Source organism: Aquarana catesbeiana, linkage group LG06 (assembly GCF_042186555.1).
Source record: "Aquarana catesbeiana isolate 2022-GZ linkage group LG06, ASM4218655v1, whole genome shotgun sequence".
Taxonomy (NCBI): Eukaryota; Metazoa; Chordata; class Amphibia; order Anura; family Ranidae; genus Aquarana; species Aquarana catesbeiana.
Window position 1 is genome coordinate 309,028,771 of NC_133329.1, and position 24,998 is coordinate 309,053,768.

The 24,998-nt window shown below is 45.3% G+C and overlaps 1 protein-coding gene across 30 annotated transcripts in view; it reads right to left on the reverse strand.

Moving 5' to 3' along the window:
• LOC141146869 (uncharacterized) overlaps window positions 1-24,998 on the reverse strand; it is a 204,109-nt gene that overhangs the window by 86,993 nt on the left and 92,118 nt on the right. The window lies entirely within an intron of this gene.

A 24,998-nucleotide genomic window follows, 5' to 3' on the forward strand; every position in this document is an offset into this window, starting at 1 on the left:
TATTCTTTTCCTTGCCTAGATGCTGACATGCCGTTTAAAAAAAATTTAAATCGCCGTAATTACCTTTTATTTTTCTATTCTTCTTTGCACTTCCTGGTTCTCCTCCCGTGGGAGTAGGCGTGTTTCTAGCCTCTCCCAGACTCCTGGGAGCTAGTCTCAGGCATCCCAGGATGCCACTGAGCATGTGCGGGAACAAGCGGTGAATGCTGGGAGCACAGTATTCACCACATCCAGGAAATAAATGCTTGTGGGCTTCAAATGCCCATAATCATAAATTTTTTACTATGTAGTGTTTGGTCAAATTACTATTTCTAACATGTGTTTTCATGTCCACCACACAGAATTTTTTATGTATATCCACCCTATGAGCTCCTGTTCCCTGAAGAAGCCAATGTTTTGGCGAAACATGTAGGAAAACGAGCCCCCCCTCCTTCAACGGCCAATTGCCATCTGGCCCACTTGACCATTTCTAGGGTCACTTACAGTACATGTATCCACAAAATTTGTATAATTACTGTATGAATTGTTTATAATGTACATTGTATCTATGATAGATTATTAATAAAATTTGTAATTTTAGTATTCTTTGTTTTATCTTTTCTTCTCTAATCCTCCTGACCCTAGCACCGCTATAATCCCTTGTCCACACACCCATTTAACGTTTGATTATTTAGGGGATGAGGTGCTGTATCCTCTGGTACCATCTAGCCATCTTTACTTTTTTTTAATCATAAATTGATGTCACCAGCCCAGGCACTGGAAGAGGCAGACTACAAGGGACCACCTAGCAACAGGCATTTAGAGGTAAGTAAAAAAAAAAAAAAAATCCAAATTTTTTTTGTATATTTTTTTTTAATTTTTCATGTAGTTTTTTTTTGGGTGGAACCCCACTTTAATAATTTTTTTCTTTGCTAGAAAATTACTTAGAACCCCCAAACATCAGATATATTTTTTTAGTAGACACCCTAAAGAATAAAATGGTGTTTGTTGCAATATTTTATGTCACACTGTATTTGTGTAGCGGTCTTTCAAATGCATTTTTTTTTTAAAAATTACTTTAATGAATTTAAAAAAAAAAAAAAAACTAACCAGTAAAGTCAGCCCTTTTGTTTTTTTGTATAATGTGAAATTTTACGTCGCGAGAATCGTGAGAGAATCGTAATCTTTTTTATTCGAAGCAAAAAAATTGTGATTCTCATTTTGGCCAGAATCGTGCAGCTCTACTGAAAACCTCTTCTGAATGCTGGAAACTGACAGCTGATAAATGACTGAAAAAGTCAATTTTTTTACATATTGTGTTTAGCAGCAGTTGGGATTAGAAGCTTTTTTTAAAGATAACCTCAGGAGACCCTCAAAATGTCCACAACACAGGAAAAACATGTAAATTATTAACTATTTCAGCCATTCTGTGAGAGAAGAGAGTGCAGCGTGCTTTAAGACCCCTTTCACACTGGGGCATTTTTCAGACGCTTTTGTGTTAAAAAAAAGCGGTTGTAAAGAGCCTGAAAGAAGCCTCATCTGCAATCCTAATGTGAAAGCCCAAGTGTATTCACACTGAGACCCCCTTTCACACCGGGGCATTTTTCAGGCGCTTTAGCGTTAAAAAAAGCGCCTGTAAAGCACCTGAAAGAAGCCTCTGCAATCCTAATATGAAAGCTCGAGTGCTTTCACACTGAGGTGCTGCGCTGGCAGGGCGTCAAAAAGCAGCTTCTTTGCAGCACTTTAAGAGCGGTGAATACACCGCTCCTAAAGCTCCCCTTCCCATTGAAATCAATGGGAAGCGCCTGCAAAGCACCTTGGCAGCTGCGCTTTATGGGCGCTTTTAACCCTTTATTTGGCCACTAGCTGGGGTTAAAAGTGCTGTCGCTTGAAAAACGCTGGTAAAGCTCCGCTAGTTTAAGCGGCGGTTTACCAGCGTTTTTTCGGGCGCTGGCAGTGTGAAAGGGCTCTTAAAGAACTCGGGCTTTCAAATTGGGATTGCAGATGAGGCTTCTTTCAGGCGCTTTACAGGCACTTTTTTTTTAATGCTAAAGCGCCTGAAAAACGCCCCAGTGTGAAAGGGGTCTTAAAGCACGCTGCACTCTCTTCTCTCACAGAATGGCTGAAATAGTTAATAATTTACATGTTTTTCCTGTGTTGTGGACATTTTGAGGGTCTCCTGAGGTTATCTTTACTAAACTATGGATTCTCTCTCCCTGCGCCTGCCTCTCTCTGCCCGCCTGCCTCTCGCTCTCTCTCTGCCCGCCTGCCTCGCTCTCTCTCTCTGCCCGCCTGCCTCGCTCTCTCTCTCTGCCCGCCTGCCTCGCTCTCTCTCTCTGCCCGCCTGCCTCGCTCTCTCTCTCTGCCCGCCTGCCTCGCTCTCTCTCTCTGCCCGCCTGCCTCGCTCTCTCTCTCTGCCCGCCTGCCTCTCGCTCTCTCTCCGCTCGCCTGCCTCTCTCTCTCTCTCCGCTCGCCTGCCTCTCTCTCTCTGCCCGCCTGCCTCGCTCTCTCTCCGCTCGCCTGCCTCTCTCTCTCTGCCCGCCTGCCTCGCTCTCTCTCCGCTCGCCTGCCTCGCTCTCTCTCCGCCCGCCTGCCTCGCTCTCTCTCCGCCCGCCTGCCTCGCTCTCTCTCTCTCTGCCCGCCTGCCTCGCTCTCTCTCTCTCTGCCCGCCTGCCTCGCTTTCTCTCTCTCTGCCCGCCTGCCTCGCTCTCTCTCTCTCTGCCCGCCTGCCTCGCTCTCTCTCTGCCCGCCTGCCTCGCTCTCTCTCTCTGCCCGCCTGCCTCGCTCTCTCTGCCAGCCTGCCTCTCTCTCTGCCCGCCAGCCTCTCTCTCTCTGCCCGCCAGCCTCTCTCTCTCTGCCCGCCTGCCTCTCTCTCTCTCTATGCCCACCTGTCTCTCTGCCCGCCTGCCTGTCCGTCCATCTCCCCCCCCCCCACCCCAGGCAGCAACATGTGGTGAAAATTGTGTTTCTCCCATATCTTACATGTTTCTCTTCAGGTTAAAGTTTGTACAGGAGTTTACAAACATTTGGCGTTTGAAATGCCCCTGAACATCCTTTCTGAACACATTTTTTGAATGGAGCCTTAAAAGGGGTTGTAAACCCTCGTGTTTTTTCACCTTAATGTATCCTATACATTAAGGTGGAAAAGCACCTGGCAGTGACTGGCTGCCCAGCCCCCATTTTTCTTACATGAGCCCTGGAATTTCCAACGACGAGGACACGCTGCCCCTCTGCCCAGGGTTCTTGGCACTTGATTGGATAGATAGCAGCGCAGCCATTGGCTCCCGCTGCTGTCAATCAAATCCAATACCGGGGGCACCGGAGCCGAGTCATACATTCAGCGGCTATGGACGCCGAATGCTGGACTCAGGAGCGCGCCCACAAGGTAAACACCGCCCCCCCTCCCCCCCCCCCGAGAGAGCGCTTCTCCTAGGGGGTTATCTGATGCGAGGAGGAGCTGCCAGACCCGTCGAGGGACCCCAGAAGTCGGTGTTCGGGGCCATTCTGTGCAAAACTAACTGCACAGTGGAGGCAAGTATGACATGTTTGTTATTTTAAAAAATAAAGATTTGAAGCTTTACAATCACTTTAAGCGTGTATAAGCATGGGGTCTGGCCCTAGTAAAACAATCAGACAATGCTTAAAGGGAATGTATAGTGTTCTTCCATAGATTTTCTTTAACCTCTCCATGACCAGGTTGAAGTCCAATTCCAAATTTAGAAGTACTCATTTGCATTTCTTAACCCCTTAAGGAAGAAGGTTCAAGCAAATGTTAAAGTGGAACTAAAGTTTTGCTGTCACAAACTCACAGCGTTCTCTGGCATAAGAAAAATAAAAATTAGCTGCATATGCGCAATTCAGCTTACATCACTAGCATGGTCCCTGTGTGACATCATCCATTTTTTATTTTAATCATTTTTATTACTGTCACAAGGAATGTAAACATCCCATGTGACAGCAATAGGCATTTGACAGGTACTCTACAAGACCCCAAATCCCTTCTCTGCATTTAAAAGGATACGTTTACCTTTGGGAACATGTTACATGTTCCCGATGCTGCAGCTACTGCCTGATCCCCACCCCTCCCTGTGACAGCAGTACTGGGAGAAGTTCCCCGTACTAGCTGTCACTTTTTGAAATCAGCACGGCTGTGTCATTCAAACACACAGCTCTATGTGAGAATGAACTACAAGCCCTGACATCCTTTGTGGTTGTCAGCGTGTAGTTCCCAATGAACTACCACAGCACTGTGAAGCACCATGGCAATTCATGGATTCTTCCTGTAAGCGTATGTGCTTGCCTGTATGGTATATACAGATACACAGAAAGATCTGCAGGAGATTTGCATGTGAAAGCACATGATCAGTAGACTAAAAAGAAGGTGCTACTGATTTTTTAGACCCCGCGGTATTTGTACAAATGTTTATCAAACTAATATATTTGCAAAAAATACACTAAAACCGTTATTAGCAGATTAAAAAAAAACACAGCAAATTTTACAAAATTCCTACTAAATATAAAAGCTTAACCTGTATTGGGTTAATAAATAACAAGTATTTGTAACTTTTAAATTGCGCCTTTTTGCAAAATGGTGAAAATTGAACAGGCGCAAAAGTGTAAATATCCAAATTTCTCTACAAATCTGAAAGTTTTAAATTTTCCCTTACAGCTTTCAGAATTTGTGACATATATAAAAACCAAAATCATATTTTCTAAAAGTATAATGACCCCTAGAATAAAAAAAAGGTGCTACTGATTTTTTTTACCCTGCGGTATTTGCACAAATGTTTATCAAACCAATATGTTCGCAAAAAATACACCAAAAACCCATTAGTAGCAGATGAAAACACAGCTAATTTTAAAAAAATTCCTGTGAAATTCCTATTAAACATAAAAGCTTAATTTGTATTAAGTTAATAACAAAAAAAGTTAAAATTTTTACATTCCACCTTTTTGCAAAATGGTGAAAATTGAACGTACCCAAAAATTTCTCTAAAAATCTGGAGTTTTTCATTTTTCACTTACAGCTTTCAGAATTTGAAGAGACTCCTCAAACTAGACATTTTCTAAAAGCACATGACCTGTAGAATAATAATAATAATTAAAAAAAAAGTGCTACTGATTTTTTGGCCCTGCAATAATTGCGCAAATGTTCATATCACTATTTTCACTAAAATCATTAATATTGCACATAAACACAACGTAACCTACAAAATTCCTGCTAAATTAGTACTAAAGCATCGTTCACATGTGGCATACTAAAGTGTACGCCCATGGAGGGCCATGTTTACCCGCACAGGTGTTTGTGCATCCCCATACAGGCAATCCCATTTATGTCAATTGGGATGCAACGGCTGCACAGGCATAGCTGCTGTTCCCAATCTGACATCTGTGTGGCTGTGGGTACATGCCCCCGAACGCAGACAGTGTGAGCTCAGGGACATGCATGTGGACCTACATCGATGTAAAATTGGGAGCAACGGCTCTGTTCATGCTGGTGCTACATCCCAAATGACATCAATGGGATGGCCTGCACAGAGATGCACAGAACACCTGTGCATCCCTGTAAAGGTACGCCGTGTATGCCCCCTGTGTGAACAAGGCCTTAGGCCCCTTTCACACAAGCACACCGATTGGGTCTGCCTGTCCATTTTTCAGGCGGGCCCAATGGGACCACACATTGTTCTCTATGGACAGACTTATGTAAATGGACATGTGTCTATTTACACCGGCCTGCATCTGATCCAGTCCGCTAAAAACAGACGGATGGGGATTCCATTCCCCATCCATCTAGCAGATCGGATGGCATCTGATAGAATGGACAGGCGGTCCGTTTCCATCCAACCACCCCATAGAGAACAGTGGGCTGTGTCCGTGCCTGCTCTGCATCAGCGGAGCGGACATGGACCTGTCATCCGCCTGCTCAGCGGGGATCAGCAGATAGATCACCCGCTGAGCAAGCGGATCTGCTTGACAGAGTCCGCTCCATGTGAAAGGGGTCTTACTAGGAGTGGCCGGTCCATTAGGGGCACTGTCCCCCTGCAGGGCGCCTTCTCATTGTATGAGTTTTTATTTTTAAAGCCACATAAATTAGAGCCGAGGCTCCAATTGGCTTGAATAAGGTTGGGCTCAGAGCGCAGAGCATTGCACCCCAAACCCACATATTGTCACAACAGCGAATTAATATTCGCTATAGTCTTCCGGCTTCTCCTTTTGGCCAATCAGAACAGATCGGGTTGGCCGGGAGGAGAAGCTGAGGTATCCATGGAAAGGCGAGTGCGTGCGCGGGGGGGGGGGGGGGTGTCACCGTGGAGAGTGAGTGAGGGGGGACCTAAGGGGGGTCTTACTAGGTTTGTGTTTTTTAATTTTTTTTATTTAACTTTTGTTTTTTTAGTCATTTTTTAAGTGGGTGTGTTCTGGACCCGACTGCCAGAAAAGATAAAAGATGTTCAACTATAAATAATAATTATAAACTAGATTTAATTATATTTTTTATTGGCATCTTTATCGAGCTATCAGAGGTCTAAACAGACCCCCATATCTCTTTTTTTGAGACAGAGAAAGGGACTGAAGATAGTCTCTGCAGCACTTTATTTGAATGAATGGGAATCTGTATAGAGATTCCATTCATTCATTCATTCAAAAAAAAAAATAAAAGACAGTCTGATACATTGTAACAGTCGCGGTTACAATATATCAGCTGTCAGAGGGCATATAGCAGCGATCAGTAGAATTTAAGAAATCGGCATCGGCCAATTAACACAGCGGCGCGGCTGCTACACTATACCCAGCCTGCGATTGTTCCTGGGCCGCGGAGATAAGTGTCCTGAGACTCCTGACTGTCCTGTGTTTTATAATAATAAAAAAAAAAAAAAAAATCATCAGCAATACAGCTCTGACCTCATAAGAGCGCCTCTCGGCGCTCAGGAGACTCGTCGCCTCTCTGCTCCTCCAGACTGACATCATTCTTGGCCCCGCCCGCTGCACTTGGAGGATGAGGAGAAGAGAGGCGGCGGCCGGCGAGTCACGTGCAGTGCTAGTCTTAAAAGAGGTATATAACTAGGGCTGATACTAACTATTATTTTCATAATCGATTAGTTGGCCGATTATTGTTTCAATTAATCGGATAATAACCTTAAAAAAAAGTGTGGCGTATAATTTAATATGTAAAGTTTAAAAAAAATGTATTCTTAAAAATCTCTATGCAGTAGTAAATATAAATAACCAACTATATGTTTAGGGAGAAAATTCTCTAACCTACTCTGAGAACAACAGACAGAAGAGATATACTTTATATACTATATATACTATTGGAGGTTGAATCATGTAATGATTCCCTGCCCCCTGTAATGTTCCCTGCCTCCTTGTAATGTGCCCTGTTCCAATGTGCCCTGCCTGCATGTAATATGCCCTGCTCCCACATAATGTGGATTGCCTACATGTAAAAGTTTACTTTAAAGTGGAGTTCCACCCAAAAGTGGAACTTCCACTCATCAGATTCCTCCCCCCCTCCGGTGACACAGTTGGCACCTTTCAGGGGGGAGGGGGGTACAGATACCTGTATATTACAGGTATCTGTACCCACTTCCGGCATAGATAGCCGCAGAATCTGCGGTTATTTACGCCATTTCCTGCTCCCTCCCCGCTGCCTGCTGGGAAACACACGGGTCCCAGAGGCAGCAGGGACCATCCGTATTGCGCTGCGCGACTCGCGCATGCGCAGTAGGGAACCGGGAAGTGAAGCCGCACGGCTTCACTTCCTGATTCCCTTACCGAAGATGGAGGCGGCAGCACCCGAGGACGGAGAGACGCTTCGGCCTCGGGTGCCGACATCGCGGGCGCCCTGGACAGGTAAGTGTCCATGTTTTAAAAGTCAGCAGCTGCAGTATTTGTAGCTGCTGACTTTAAAAAAATTTTTTTTTGGCGGCACTCCGCTTTAAATTTAATTGTAATGCCTTCTATTACCTCCAGTCTATCAGCCTTCACCTTCTCTAGGTTCAGATGCTGTTCTTCCCTGCACAGTCTTTAAAGTATTTTTTTTTTTTTTAAACAACAAACATGTTATACTTACCTGCTCTGTGTAATGGTTTTGCATAGAGCAGCCCAGATTCTTCTCTTCTGGGGTTCCTCACCGATGCTTCTGGCTCCTCCCTGCCTTTAGCGTGCCCAAATAGCAAGCTACAAATTATAGTCTAGTGTGCCCCTATAACAAGGTAAAAAACTTCTGCCTTAACACCCACTCACTTCCTGCCCAGGACTACATGTTCCATGAGGCATTGCTCCTCACACATTCACATTCACAAGTTCTCAGGCACTTACTGACTAGGGATGAGCCGAACACCCCCCGGTTCGGTTCGCACCAGAACCTGCGAACGGACCGAAAATTCGCACGAACGTTAGAACCCCATTGACGTCTATGGGACTTGAACGTTCGAAATCAAAAGTGCTCATTTTAAAGGCTAATTTGCATGGTATTGTCCTAAAAAGGGTTTGGGGACCCGGGTCCTACCCCAGGGGACATGTATCAATGCAAAAAAACCTTTTAAAACGGCCGTTTTTTCAGGAGCAGTGATTTTAATGATGCTTAAAGTAAAAAAAAAAAAAAAAAAAAAAGTGAAATATTCCTTTAAATATCGTACCTGGGGGGTGTCTATAGTATGCCTGTAAAGTGGCGCGTGTTTCCCGTGTTTAGAATAGTCCCTGCACAAAATGTCATTTTTAAAGGAAAAAAATCTCATTTAAAACTGCTTGCGGGTTTAATGTAATGTCGGGTCCTGGCAATATGGATGAAAATCAGTGAGACAAACGGCATGGGTACCCCCCAGTCCATTACCAGGCCCTTTGGGTCTTGTATGGATATTAAGGGAAACCCCGCACCCAAATTAAACTAAGGAAAGGTGTGGGGCCACCAGGCCCTATATACTCTGAACAGCAGTATACAGGTGGTGCAAAAAAGACAGGGACTGTAGGTTTGTTGTTAAGTAGAATCTGTTTGTAATTTTGAACGGGTACATTTTTAACGTGTTTAGCTCCAGCCAAAAAAATCTTTTTTAAGCTTTTTGGAAAACATAGGGAAGGGTTATCACCCCTGTGACATTTGTTTTGCTGTCTTTCCTCCTCTTCAGAAGATTTCACCTCACTTTTTGTCCCAATGACAAATGTTTTTTGAAAATTTGGGGTTTTTTGTGGAACAAGGATTGGAAAGCATCAGTGGAAAGGAGAAATGTTTTTCCCATATTAACTCTTACAGGAGAGAATTTTGCTTCCTAGGGGTAGATTTCATCTCACTTCCTGTTGTCTCCTTCCGTTTGCAAGTAGGAGTCGTTGGTAAGTTAGATGTTTGAAAGTAGGGGCCTGCCCTATATACTCAGCAGAAATTTGGGCCTTAGGTGTTGTGGCCACAACACTGTAAGCCCTCACAGGGCCCTGCTGTGAAATATTAGATCAAGAATTGTAATTACATGCCCCTGTTGAACAGGGGCTGAAAAATTAGGCCTTAGGCACTGGTGCTGGTGCCACAACACTGCAACCCCTCACAGACACTCTAGTTGGAACACAGGAACGAGCCCTGCTGCAAAGTATTGCATCAAAAATTGTAATTACATGCCCCTGTTAAACAGGGGCTGAAAAATTGGGCCTTAGGCACTGGTGCTGGTGCCACAACACTGCAACCCCTCACAGATACTCTAGTTGGAATGCTGAAATGAGCCCTGCTGCAAAGTATTGCATCAAAAATTGTAATTACACGCCCCTGATAAACAAGAGCTGAAAATCTGGGCCTTAGGCACTGGTGCTGGTGCCACAACACTGCAACCCCTCACAGATACTCTAGTTGTAATGCAGAAACGAGCCCTGCTGCAAAGTATTGCATCAAAAATTGTAATTACACGCCCCTGTTAAACAGGGGCTGAAAAATTGTGCCTTAGGCACTGGTGGTGGCGCCCAGAACCAAAAATGTTCTTACAAGCTATCAGCATGATCATTGAGGAGGAAGAGGATAATTACTCAGGGATAGTCACTCAGCATCAGCATAGGCAGTCTTTGAAGGGATCTGAGATTTCAAAAAAAATTATTCGGTTACACCAGCATCAGGTGCTTGGTAGCTGGTGGTGATCCAAGATTAATTCATTTTTATGAAGGTCAGTCGATCGACCGAGTCGGTGGACAGACGCACCCTGTGATTGGTTACAAAGCCTCCAGCAGCACTGAATGTGCGTTCTGAAAGAACGCTGGATGCAGGACAGGCCAGTAGCTCAATTGCATACTGTGCAAGCTCTGGCCAGTGATCCATCCTCAAGACCCAGTAACCCAGAGGATTTTCGGTGGGAAAGGTGTCCAAATCAGATCTTGCCCCTAGGTATTCCTGCACCATGTAAAACAGACGCTGGCGATGGTTGCTGGAACAGATCATACCTTGGGGCTGTGGACCAAAAAATCATCTGAACGCATCGGTCAGACCGCCACCTTCTCCACCGCTCCTTCTTTAACTGACCGAAGCCTCAGCAACACGTTGTCCAGAAACAGGAGTTTGTAACCTCCCAGGCTCTGGGAACGCTCTTGCACAGACCTTTCTGCAAGGCCTGCCGAAGATGTTTCATCCTCTGCTCCCTCTGCGATGGCAAGATAAGGTCCGCAACCTTACCCTTGTAACGTGGATCAAGGAGGGTTGCCAGCCAGTATTGGTCCTTCTCGTTGATACCACAAATACGAGGATCCTTCCGCAGGCTTAGGGAGGCCATGCAGCATAGGTTTGCTGAGGCATTCGGTCCGGAGGTCTCTGGGTCACTAAGGACGACATGGTCCGCAGCCACCTCCTCCCAGCCACGTACAAGTCCATGTGTTTCTTGGGACTGATCCCTTAAAAAGACTGCTGCTGATGCTGAGTGCCAGGCTCCACCTCCATACTGACACAATCTTCTTCCTCCTCCTCCTCCTCCTCCTCGTCCTCTTCCTGTGTGATCGGCAGGCACGCAGGAACACTGTCTGGATAAAGGGGGCCTTGAGAGCTAAGGAAGTCCTCCTCTTCCTGCCTCTGTTCTGCCTCAAGTGCCCTGTCCATTATTCCACGCAGCGTGTGCTCCAACAGGTGGACAAGGGGGACAGTGTCACTGATGCATGCACCTGATGCATGCACTGTCACTGCTCACTATCCTCGTGGCCTCCTCAAATGTCGACAGGACAGTGCATGCATCCCCGATCATGGCCCACTGGCGTGGGGAAAAAAAAACAAGCTCCCCTGACCCTGTCCTGGTGCCATAGTCGTACAGGTACTCATTGATGGCCCTCTGCTGCGTGTGCAGCCGCTGCAGCATGGCCAAAGTTGAGTTCCACCTGGTGGGCATGTCACAGATTAGGCGGTTCTTGGGCAGGTTCAACTCCTTTTGGAGGTCCGCCAGCCGAGCACTGGCATTATATGACCGGCGGAAATGCACACAGACTTTCCTGGCCTGCCTCAGGACATCCTGTAAGCCCGGGTACCTGCCCAAGAACCGCTGCGCCACCAAGTTAAGGACGTGAGCCAAACAGGGCACATGGGTCATTTGTCCCTGTCGGAGGGCAGAGAGGAGGTTGGTGCCGTTGTCGCAAACCACCATTCCTGCCTTAAGTTGGCGTGGCGTCAACCACCTCTGAACCTGCCCCTGCAGAGCTGACAGAACCTCTGCCCCAGTGTGACTCCTGTCCCCCAAGCACACCAGCTCAAGCACCGAATGGCATCTTTTGGCCTGCGTACTTGCGTAGCCCCTTGAACGGCTACGGAGCAGCGCTGGTTCCGAGGACAAAGCACAGGAAGAGGCCATGGAGGAAGAAGAAGAGGAGGGGGTGGAGGAGAGAAGTGTGTCACAATCATTAGCATTTTGGAGGCGTGGTGGCGGAACAACCTCCAACACTACTGCACCTTGTCCTGCATCCTTCCCAGCTGCCAGCAGAGTCACCCAATGCGCCGTGAAACTTAGGTAACGTCCCTGTCCATGCCTGCTGGACCATGAGTCAGCGGTAATATGCAGCTTACCGCTGACCGCCCTGTCCAGCGAGGCATGGACATTGCCTTCCACATGCCGGTAGAGAGCTGGAATCGCCTTCCGTGAGAAAAAGTGGCGTTTGGGTACCTGCCACTGAGGAACCGCACATTCCACAAACTCATGGAAGGGGGCAGAGTCTACCAACTGAAAAGGCAGCAGTTGAAGTGCTAGCAATTTTGCCAAGCTAGCATTCAACCGCTGCGCATGTGGATGGCTGGGAGCAAACTTCTTTCGGCGGTGCAGCAGCTGGGGCAGGGAAATTTGCCTGGTACAATCTGACGTCGGTGTACCAAAAGCAGATTGCCCACAAGTACTTGGCTGTGACACACCTAATTCTACACCTTCATTCCTCTCAGTGCAGGTCTTAGAGAGGACTGAAGGTATAGTGGGGTTGGAGATTTCAGCTGATGAGGAGCAAGGAGAGGTCCTCTTTGTTCTTTGGTGTGGGTCTTTTAGATACGCTTGCCAACGAACTGCATGGCAGGTCAACATATGTCTGGTCAAGCATGTGGTGCCCAAGCGGGAGGAGATGTTTTGGCCACGCGAGATACGCTTGAGACATATGTTGCAAATAGCAGCGGTGCGATCTGATGCACTCTTCTCAAAAGAGGCCCACACCAAAGAACTTTTTGAATAACGCGCAGACACTGCAGCGCCCTGCACATGTGGAGCTTTGGGGTGTGATGCAGTCAATGTGCTGCCCTTAGGCTGGCCCCTGGAGGGCATCCTGCCTTGTGGTGATGTGCCGCCTCCTACTCCTCCTCCTCCTCTCTCCTATCAGGCACCCACGTTGAGTCAGTGACCTCATCATCCCCTCCCTCCTCATCACTGGAGCAAACCTGGCAGTATGCTGCAGCAGGGGGAGCATGACTGCCAGATTGCGGTCCTTCTTGGGCACCCCCTCTGTCCGTGCTCACGTTACTGCCTTCATCGAGCTCAGTATCATCATCAGAGCCTTCCAAACGCTGGGCATCCTCCTGGAGCATGTACCCAACACTGTGGTTGACCAGTTCGAGGGACTCCTCAGGAGGACATGGTGGGGCTAGGGAAGGAGTCACTGATGACATTGAGCCAAGGGAAGAGGCCGCTGCTTTGCCAGACAAAGTAACCTGGGCATGGGTGAGAGAAGATGAGGAGGATGAGGACGGCTTGGTCATCCACTCGACCAAGTCTTCCGCATGTTGCGGCTCAACACGGCCAGCTGCCGAAAAAAAGGCCAAGCGTGTCCCACGGCCACGTGCTGATGAGGATGCACCGTCTCCACGACCAGCACTAGACACAGAGCCTGCTTGCCCTCTCTTATTGGCTTGTGACTGTCTGCCTCTCCTTCTTGGCCTTCCAGACATACTAATGGCCTGTAGCTGCACCAACCATCTACAGGTAGCTTTAGCTGAACACTGTGCAGAGCTCGCAAAAAAATAACTTGTAGGTTTAGCTGGACACTGAGGAGGACGCACCACACTAACTTGTAGGTTTAGCTGGACACTGTGAGGAGGACGCACCGCACTAACTTGTAGGTTTAGCTGAACACTGTGAGCAGGACGCACTGCACTAACTGTAAATAGTCTAGCTGCCTGACTGTGGTACTAATAGGATCAAAAGAACACCAGCAATTTTCTTCAGGTAGCTGTAAATACTGTAACAAGACAAGCCTGCCTGTCAGTAAGAAGATAACAGGAACGGATCTAGCTGAACACTGTGAGCAGGACGCACTGCACTAACTTGTAGCTTTAGATGAACACTGTGCAGAGGTCTCACTACACTAACTTGTAGGTTTAGCTGAACACTGTGAGCAGGATGCACAGCACTAACTTGTAGTTTTAGCTGAACACTGTGAGCAGGATGCACCGCACTAACTTCTAGGTTTAGCTGAACACTGTGAGCAGGACGCACCGCACTAACTTCTAGGTTTAGCTGAACACTGTGAGCAGGACGCACCGCACTAACTTGTAGTTTTAGCTGAACACTGTGAGCAGGACGCACCGCACTAACTTGTAGTTTTAGCTGAACACTGTGAGCAGGACGCACCGCACTAACTTGTAGTTTTAGCTGAACACTGTGAGCAGGACGCACCGCACTAACTTGTAGTTTTAGCTGAACACTGTGAGCAGGACGCACCGCACTAACTTGTAGGTTTAGCTGAACACTGTGAGGTGGACGCACCACACTAACTTGTAGGTTTAGCTGAACACTGTGAGCAGGACGCACACCACTAACTTGTAGGTTTAGCTGAACACTGTGAGGTGGACGCACCCCACTAACTTGTAGTTTTAGCTGAACACTGTGAGCAGGACGCACTGCACTAACTGTAAATAGTCTAGCTGCCTGACTGTGGTACTAATAGGATCAAAAGAACACCAGCAATTTTCTTCAGGTAGCTGTAAATACTGTAACAAGACAAGCCTGCCTGTCAGTAAGAAGATAACAGGAACGGATCTAGCTGAACACTGTGAGCAGGACGCACTGCACTAACTTGTAGCTTTAGATGAACACTGTGCAGAGGTCTCACTACACTAACTTGTAGGTTTAGCTGAACACTGTGAGCAGGATGCACAGCACTAACTTGTAGTTTTAGCTGAACACTGTGAGCAGGACGCACCGCACTAACTTCTAGGTTTAGCTGAACACTGTGAGCAGGACGCACCGCACTAACTTGTAGTTTTAGCTGAACACTGTGAGCAGGACGCACCGCACTAACTTGTAGGTTTAGCTGAACACTGTGAGGTGGACGCACTGCACTAACTGTAAATAGTCTAGCTGCCTGACTGTGGTACTAATAGGATCAAAAGAACACCAGCAATTTTCTTCAGGTAGCTGTAAATACTGTAACAAGACAAGCCTGCCTGTCAGTAAGAAGATAAAAGGAACGGATCTAGCTAAACTGAATACAGTGTATATGTATATATATATGCGCAACACCTGGGATGTATATGTATGTATGTATATATATATATACACACACACACACACACATATACACACACACAATACACTGTAAGTGCAGCTAACTGACTGACTGACTGTTCTGCCTAATCTATCTAACTCAAATGACACTGTCGCTCTCTTTCAATGCCGGAACACACACTACACAGGGCCGCCGTGCTGGCGGCCTTATATAGTGTGGGGCGTGTACTAAATCCCCTGAGCCATAATTGGCCAAAGCCTCCTTGGCTTTGGCCAATTACGGCTCTCTGTTCAGACGGCGCTGTGATTGGCCAAGCATGCGGGTCATAGCGCATGCTTGGCCAATCATCAGCCAGCAATGCACTGCGATGCCGCAGTGAATTATTGGCCGTGACGCGCCACACGAATTTGCCGCGAACGGCCCATATCGTTCGCAATTCGGCGAACGGGCGAACAGACGATGTTCGAGTCGAACATGGGTTCGACTCGAACACGAAGCTCATCCCTATTGCTGACATGTATGGACGGTGTACTGAGCTGTATGTGTGCTGCACTGCATTTCCTGATGTGTAAACAAATATTGCATTCTGTATGCAGGCCAACTAATCGGCTGGCCGATTAATCGATTATGAAAACAGTTGACAACTATTTTCATAATCGATTAGTTGTCGCTTAGTCGATTTGTTGTTTCAGCCCTATATGTAACAAACTTTTTATTTATAATAAAAAAATCAGCTATATATAGACACTTTACAGCCACCTCTCTGTGGTGCACCACCCCCTCCTTCACAGCCACCTCTCTGATAAGCTACAGCTAGCTACATTCCAAACAGAGTGTGTGTGTGCAGATCTGCCACTCAAGGCCGACTGGTCCATCAAATTTGCATATTTTTGAACTTTTCTGTCCTTGCAGCACAACCAGCAGTATTGGTCCAGTGATCACGGTGCGACTGGCTCTCATACTCCTATTGAACTAATGGTAGATAGCATTCCAAGTCATTGAAAGTGTACTCACCCGTCCCATATACATCTGTGTGACCATTAGATTGCAATTGGGTCTCGGAGTGGCATCTTTTTTGAACCAGAGTTCTTCTTTGTTCTGGCTCTATCTTGTTATGCACCTCTCTGTACCCACCTCCTCCACAACCACCTCTCTGTACCCCCCCCCCTCCACAACCACCTCTCTGTACTGTACCACGTACCCCCCCTCCTCCACAGCCACCTCTGTATCCCCCCTCCACAACCACCTCTCTGTAACCCCCTCCTCCACAGCCACCTCTCTGTAACCCCCTCCTCCACAGCCACCTCTCTGTAGTGTACCCCCCTCCTCCACAGCCACCTCTCTGTAACCCCCTCCTCCACAGCCACCTCTCTGTAGTGTACCCCCCTCCTCCACAGCCACCTCTCTGTAGTACATTGATTACCTCGCCCGTTTTGTGTATTTTTAAAGATGCATGGTTGTTTTTTATCTAAATTACATTCAAGTGCATTTATTGGAGGCTGATTGTTCTTTATTTAACTTGGCTGTTCGATTGTATGAGGAAAAAAAAAAAAAAAAATCGTCCACAAGAATCAGCATCATATTTGGGCCATCGGCCGCCCTGATTTCTAAATATCGGCATCGGCCAGAGAAAAACCCATAGCGTTCGACCTCTAGTGATTGCTGCATGCGCCCTCTCTACAACAGGGGGAGCTTAGTAAACACATGTTTACTAAGCCCCCCAAGCCCCTACTTCACCCCTGCCGCGATCCCCTGCCTGACAGATCACAGAGATCTGTACAGGGAGAAGCTGCAGGCGGAGGGAGGGGAAGGAGAGATGCTTCTCAGAGCAGCCATGGATCAGGGGTGCGGGGGCAGTTGGGGGGCAGTTTCAGCTAATCATCCTTGAGATATTTCTACAACTTGATTGGAGTCCACCTGTGGTAAATTCAGTTGATTGGACATGATTTGGAAAGGCACACACCTGTCTATATAAGGTTCCACAGTTAACAATGCATGTCAGAGCACAAACCAAGCCTCCGAGAGTCAGACACTGCCAGGGACCATCTGGCCCTTGGTTTTCTCTATGACTAACTTCTGGGGCCAGTGGATTCCTTCTCCGGCTCGCCGATTGCACGGGCAAGCCTGAAGAAGCACCGAAAGGCGGCTGAAAGAAATTATATCTGAATGATGCCTGCTGCAGGCATAATTCAGCAATAGCCACTGAAATTACAGAACGTCATATGATGTTCTGCGGTATGGAAGTGGTTAAAGGGATTGTAAAGCTTAATTTTTTTTTTAAATAAGTCATAATTACCTCCACTGTGCAGTTCGTTTTGCACAGAGTGGCCCCAATCCTCTTCTTCTGGGGTTCCTCAGCGGCGCTCCTGGCTCCTCCCCGCATTGAGTGTCCACGTTGGAGAAGCGCTCTCCTTGGTGGACACCCGTGCGGGCGCACTCCCGAGTTGTGCATCTGTGTCCATTCACACAGAATGCAGGACTCGGCCCCGCCCCCCGGTGCCAGCGTCACTGGATTTGACTGACAGCAGTGGGAGCCAATAGCTGCGCTGCTATCAATCTATCCAATCAGGACACGAGACAACAGCTAGAGCTGGTAAGCTCGTTCCCGGCCAAAGAGTGGCAGCGTTCAGGTAAGTAAAACGGGGGGAGAGCTGGGGGGCTGCAGCACCACAGAAGGTTTTTCACCTTAATGCATAGAATGCATTAAGGTGAAAGACCATGAGGGTTTACAACCCCTCTAAGGACATTCAGGTACCGTTTACATCTGACGTTTTTAGATTGCAGCAATTCTGCCCGCAATAATGACAAAATGCACCAGGTATAATCAGGTGGCATTCATTTTCAATGGCCCTTAAAACGAGGTGCAGGTTTGGTGCAGCAAACCACACCGCACAAAGCTTGTAGCCCAAAGCAGGAGCTGTTTTTGGGTGACAAGCTTTGAGCATTGCAGATTGCCACACAACAAAACCACACTGCATTTAGGTGTAATTGAAAATGAATGCCACCCGAACACATGTGGTGCGTTGTCATTATTGCAGTGCAATTTGGGCTCTGAGGCAGAATCACAGCAGGGATCATTAAAAAGCCAGATGTGAACTAGGCCTAAAAGCTTTTAATACATATCTTCATTTATGTTATATTTTTATTAAATATAGTTACATAATTACAGTGCATAAGAAACCACGGCTTGCTACGGGGGCACCCGCTGGGAGAAGTGGACAGTACAACATCTTTTTTAATTAAAGAAAGAAAAAAAAAATCTTTTGCCTTTAGAATCATTGTTATAAACCCTTAAATATACCTATGCTGAAAGGATTTTTTTAAAATAAAAAGATACATAGATGTCTATGCTGGAGACTTAAAGCGGTTGTATAGTCAAATTTTTAACTTTTACCTATAGGTAAGCCTATAATAAGGCTTACCTGTAGGTAAAAAAAAAAATATCTCCTAAACCTGTACGGTTTAGGAGATATTCCCCTTGCAATGAGCCGCTGACTGCAGCAGCGCATGCGCACAGGGGATTCTCGGCTGAAGGCCCGGCAGATGCCGGACCTTGCCAGAAAGAAATCTCCCGCGTGCATGCGCGGGAGTGACGACATCGCGGCTCCAGCCACTCACAGCGCTGGAGCCGCGATACCCGGAAGACACGCCGAGGCAACATGTCAGCTACCTCGGCGTGGACCAGGTAAGATACCGACGCCTCATTCTAAGGTAAGTATTTCATAATGAGCTAGTATGCGGTATAAAAAAAAAAAAAAAGTGTCAGCGGGTATACAACCGCTATAACTGTAATCCTTCATTTAGCCTGAAACTAAATAGGTTGATAATGTCATGTCATTACAGGTGGGTCTGTGTACAAGGTGGAAGGACAGCGAATGATTAAAAAGACAAGCAACACAAAAAGCTTTTTAAACAACTCATCCGCCCACAGGAAGGAAGGAAGAAAAAAATTAACACACACATTTAACTAACACAGGAAACCTGAGAATGACAGCAACCCCAACTATACACGCTAGTGAAAAACGTAATACAGTGGCACAGACCAAGAAACCTCTTCCATAACTGGAGAGCACAAAAAGAATCCAGCCTTTGAAACGTATACACACCTCTGAGTCTGCCTAATGTAAATACCCCTTTTTAATGTGCGCAAGTGTTTGGAAAAAAGAAAACAAAGTTACGTTTACAAACCTAGTATTTCAATATATACACTATATTGCCAAAAGTATTGGTACGCCTGCCTTTATACGCACATGAACTTTAATATAAGCAGAAAGGGTTAAAGGTGGATGTGGCGCTGCTCTGGGATCCTATTAAAGTGCTGTAATGTGACCTCTGTGCATATATACACACACAACAATGTGCAAGTAAAAAAAAACAATCCTTTCAATAAAGTGACAAGTGCAAATAAATATAATAGATGTATCAATTACCATAAATAATGCAGGAAAAATATATTTGCCAAGTACAATAAAGTGACATTTTGACAGTTTGTGTTTAGATCCTGAAAATTATTACTAGTCCAAAAAAAAAAAAAAAAAAAAAAAAAAAAAAAAACAACACAATCAAAAATAGAAAAACATCCTTCCAAAATAAAAAAAAAAACAAAACAAAATAAAATAAAACAAAAAACACAAAAACAAGATGACTTGTTCCTCTTTTCCTCCATGCTTCCTAGAATATATATTACTAGAGCATATATTAAAGGTGCTTCACTCCATGCTCTCCTATATATAATGCACTCACCTCTCCCGGTGATGTATTGATGACAAATCACATAGGGTGAAGCCATAGTCTCATTGTGTCTAGTGATAGACCGATTATCGGTAAGGCTGATTATCGGGGGCCGATATCAGCATTTTTCGAAACATCGGTGTCGGTCACAAATTAGACCGATATTGGTCATCTTTTTGGAGCCCAGAAGCCTGCATACCCAGTGCGCAGGGGGGAGGGGCACGGGACACGCACACAATGCCATTACGCCTCCACTCACTGGGTCTAACGTTCTGAGTTTGACAGGCCTCCCTTGCCTTGACACTCGGAAGGACAGCAGGGTGCCAGACAGCCAGCCAGCCACAGCAGGGTGACAGGCCAGCAAGTCACCCACAGCAGGGTGCAGACAAAGAAAACCGCTCCAGGTGTATGAGCCAAGATATCTCCACCCCCAGCAGGTACGGTTGCCGGCTCAGTATGCAAATAGCATATAGCAAAGAAGATAATCAGGATGGCCACACTCCGACGAAAATATCTTTATTAATAACAGTGCATATAGCAACAAGGATAAAAACAGATTGCAAACGCGTTTCACACCGAAGCTACTGGTGCTTACTCATAGCTAGATCTTAAACTAATAACAATGACTTATATAACCACATACCAATACATACAACATGGGCTTAACTGAAAGATTGGCATACACCCATGGCAGGTGGAAATCTGGTTTAGATCAACACTAAGACAAACACTGAGGTAAATCAGCTGGAACCAAGATTTTCATAGCTGCCATGACAGTCTCATTCTTGTTGATGTGGTTTAGGTAACAAACCCCATATCCTTACTTTGAAACATACATTTCATGATATAAGGATTTGCCAGTAAAAGACAACTCACCTAAAAAAAAAAAAAAAAAAAAAAAAAAGACAATAAAGCCATCAGAAGAAAAAAAGGCACATGTATTGACATGTGTACATATGTACACTGAAGCTGGGGGATGTGCAGCACTTGTAAAAAGAAACCTTTACATAAAGTTATATAGGTAACAAATATCAAAATATTATGCTTATGTGTATTTTTTAATCGGTGATAGCATCTCATACATGAAAATTAGCCCGTAGGGTTTCCAGCACAAAGAAACCCCCCAGCCAAATGCAGAACACTCCTGACACCATCATCAGGCTTAATCTCCCATGATGCTGACATTTTAAATATCTTCTGAAGTCAAATCTGATGAATCCAAAGCATTCTGAAATACGTATGTGCATCGGAGGACAAGGAGAGATTATATTGTGGTAGTAACAAAAAATGCCAATATAAAGTATGGTGTCTACATATATGTACACATACAGGTGCATTTTTCAAAAGTGTATTCTTTATATATATTTATATAACCCGTGTAGTGGTACGAATTACCACTCCCACTGGTATGGATCCGAATTAAAGTGTTTGAACGACAATCACCATTGTCTAAAAAACAACTAGTTATGCACCCTATTGATATTCACATAAAAATCAATTTTTGACTCAAATAGGTCGATATAAGAGATTACTTATAATAATGAGTGACATCCCCCTCGAAGTTCATACCTGCTGGGGTTAAAAAAAGAAGATCCAATAAACTTCACTTTTACACAAGATCTTGAACTTTTCTCCTCTAACTGGTGAGACTATTTTATGGTGTATGTCATTCCAATGCCTGGCCACATTGGTGTTGTGATCTTTTTGTATGTCATACAAATGGTCCTGAAGTCAATCACGCAACCTGCGTGTCATTCAGCCAACATACTGTATACGGCATGACTTGCATGTTAATGACATACACCAGGTATCTTGTGCTACAATAAAAGGTGTTATTCTGGATGACTTGTTGATGGCAGTGGCTTGAATAGTATCCCCCTTCAAAACATGCGAACATGAACACCCGTTGGACCCACATCGAAAGGTGCCCTTGAACTGCAGCCAGTGTGGTCGTACTGGTTTGCTTGTATAAAGACTGGGTGACAGAGTTCTACCCAAGGTGGAGGCTCTACGCGATATGGTTTTAACCCCTTTACAGAGAATTTCAGCATAGATTGGATCATTGGATAAAACCGGCAGATATTTTAAAACAATATTTTTGATTTTATTGAACTCCAAGCTGAATGGGGTGGAAAAGACAGGGGTTTGGGGTAAGGATCCTGCCTCAATTTTGTTGTAATTAATAGTGTGTTTGTTCCTATTTTTAATTCTGTCTCTCATTTTATTGCCTTTACTATTGCGTAGTAAATGTTACCATGGAGTGTTATCAGCAATATTCATGGCTCTATGTAATATGGTTCTACAATAACCTTTGTCATTAAAACGTTTAAACATAATCTCTGCCTCCCATTTATAATCACTGCTGTTGCTACAAATCCATTTCAGTCTCAAACATTGTCCAACAGGGATTTCTCTTAGGGTGTGCTTGGGGTGGCTGGAATCTGCTCGTAGGAGCGCATTGCCAGCTGTGGATTTCCTGAAGAGACGTATCACTCTACTGCCTTCTCCTTCTAACCTAACATCCAGGAAATCAACCGAGTTGGAGCTAAAGCGACCTGTGATTCTCAGATTTAAATCTTTATCGTTTAGAAACGATAAACATTCTTCTAGGCTACCAGCCTTGTCAGTAACAATAAACAACAAGTCATCTATGTAGCGACAGTAGAAAAGGATGTCAGAATGGCGGGGCGCTATCACATGCAAAGATGCGGGACCTCTCCCACCATCCCATGAAGAGATTGGCAAGGGAGGGGGAGAACTTAGCTCCCATCGAGGCCCCGCATCTCTGCAGGTAATAGTCCCTGTTAAACATGAAGTAATTATGTGTGAGTTGGTATTCCAAACAATAGAATGAACTCCTGATGTACCAATGAATAGCCACTGTATCTCAACAAGAAGAAAGACAGACACTGCCCGCAAACCCAAAGAATGGGGTATACTTGAGTACAAGCTTGTGACATCACAAGTCGCCCGTCCAAACCTATTATTCCATGTGAAATCCCTAAGTTTAGTGAGGAGCTGTTTTGTGTCCCTAAGGTAGTAGCCCGGGAGGGTGATGGTCAATCCATTGACCTAAGCGTTCATTCATTGAGCCTATGCCAGCCACAATTGGTCTGCCTGTTAGGGGGGGGTTACATCCTTTGTGAACTTTGGGCAAAAAATGGAAAATGGGTTTAGGTGTCCGTTTATGAAGCAGTGAAATCTATTCACTGCTTCATTCTCCGGCATTCACAGTGAAGATTTTTCTCCTCTGTGTGCCAGTTTATGAAGCTTTGTAGATCGCTTCACCTTCGGAGGAGTGAAGAGATCTACAAATGCTTCAAACAGTGGAGAACGGCCCCTGATACTGGAATCTCGTGAGACTTTACGAGATTACAGCACCAGAAATACAGAGATGTCAGTTTATTAAGCAGTGATAAATTATCACCGCTCAATACACGGACAGACGGCGTGAATTACTGTTAATAATTGTACATTATATACATATGTATACACACACACACACATTATATATACATGTATATACACATACATTATATATATATATACATATACACATTATATGTATATATGTATATATATGTATACACATAAATATGACAGGGGGACATGCTTACAGTGTTGGGGGTCTGAACGAGGCATAAGGAAGTTAAAAATCTTCCTCCTTCCCCCTCAGATCCCCCCAGATTTCCTCTTCACTCCCCGATTCACCACCTCTGAGCTGGTGAACCTGGGAGTGTGAATTCTGACTCAGATCACCAGTGAAGCGGTGAGATCACCGCTTCATAAACTGGCCCTTTCTGTGTCATTCAATGAGGATTCTCCATGTGTAGAGATAATCGGCGGGAGAACAAGTTCAAACATGTTCTCCCCCGATTATCACTGTTTCATAAACTGTTTATGGACTGTGATCAGCGGTGATCCTCGGGATCACCGCTGATCACTGCTTCATAAACGGACACCTTAATGGGGTATTCTGGAATGAACATCTTTTTCCTTACTTGTGAATATGCCAACTGCGGCTCCCCTGTTTAATCCTTTCATGACTTATGCCGCGTACACACGAGCGGACTTTACGGCAGACTTTGCCCGGCGGACTTTCCGAATGAACGGACTTGCCTACACACAATCAACCAAAGTCCGTCGAATTTATACGTGATGATGTACGACCGGACTAAAACAAGGAAGTTCATAGCCAGTAGCCAATAGCTGCCCTAGCGTGGCTTTTTGTCCGTCGAACTAGCATACAGATGAGCGGACTTTTCCACCGGACTCGAGTTCAACGGATAGATTTAAAACATGTTTCAAATTTAAGTCCATCCAACTTTTGAGAAAACAAAGTCCGCTGGAGCCCACACACGATTGAATTGTCCGACGAAATCCCGTCTGCCGGGCAAAGTCTGCCGTAAAGTCCGCTCGTGTGTACGCGGCATAAGCCTATTTCTGACATTTGGTGTTTACAAGTTAAAATCTGTATTTTTTGCTAGAAAATTACTTAGAACACCCAAACATTATGTATATTTTTTAGCAGAGCATCTAGAGAATAAAATGGCGATTGTTGCAATATTTTATGTCACACGGTATTCGTGCAACGGTCTTTTAAACGCAACTTTTGGGGGAAAAAAAAAAAGACACTTTCATGAATTTTAAAAAAACAAAACAGTAAAGTTAGCCCAATTTTTGTATAATGTGAAAGATGATGTTATGCTGACTAAATAGATGCCAAACATGTCACGCTCTTTAAAATTGCGCACACTTGTGGAATGGCGACAAACTACGGTACCTAAAAATCTCCATAGGCAACGATTTAAATTTTTTTTACGGTTACCAGGTTAGAGTTACAGAGTAAGTCTAGTGCTAGAATTATTGCTCTCCCTCTGACAATCGCGGCGATACCTCACATGTGTGATTTGAACACCGTTTACATATGCAGGCGCGACTTCCATATGCGTTTTCTTTGCTTGTTGCGGGGACAGGGGCGTATTTATTTTTTTACATTGTGTTTTTAAAAAAAATAAAAATAATATTAATAAAAAAATTTTGATCACTTTTATTGCTGTCACAAGGAATGTAAACATCCCTTGTGACAGTAATAGGTGGTGACAGGTACTCTTTATGGAGGGATCAGGGGTCTAAAATGTCCCCTCCCACTCTCTCCTGGGATAACAACCGAGCGGCTTTTAGCCGCATCGGTTGTTATCCCTGGAAAGCCGACCGCCCACTCTAAAAAACGGTACCGGGATGATGCCTGCAGCTGCGGGCATCATCCCGGTATAACCCCCGAAAGCCGAGGCCACATATATGCGTACGCTCGGCGGGAAGTAGTTAATAATGATGATAGTTCTTTCATAAATGATTGTGTG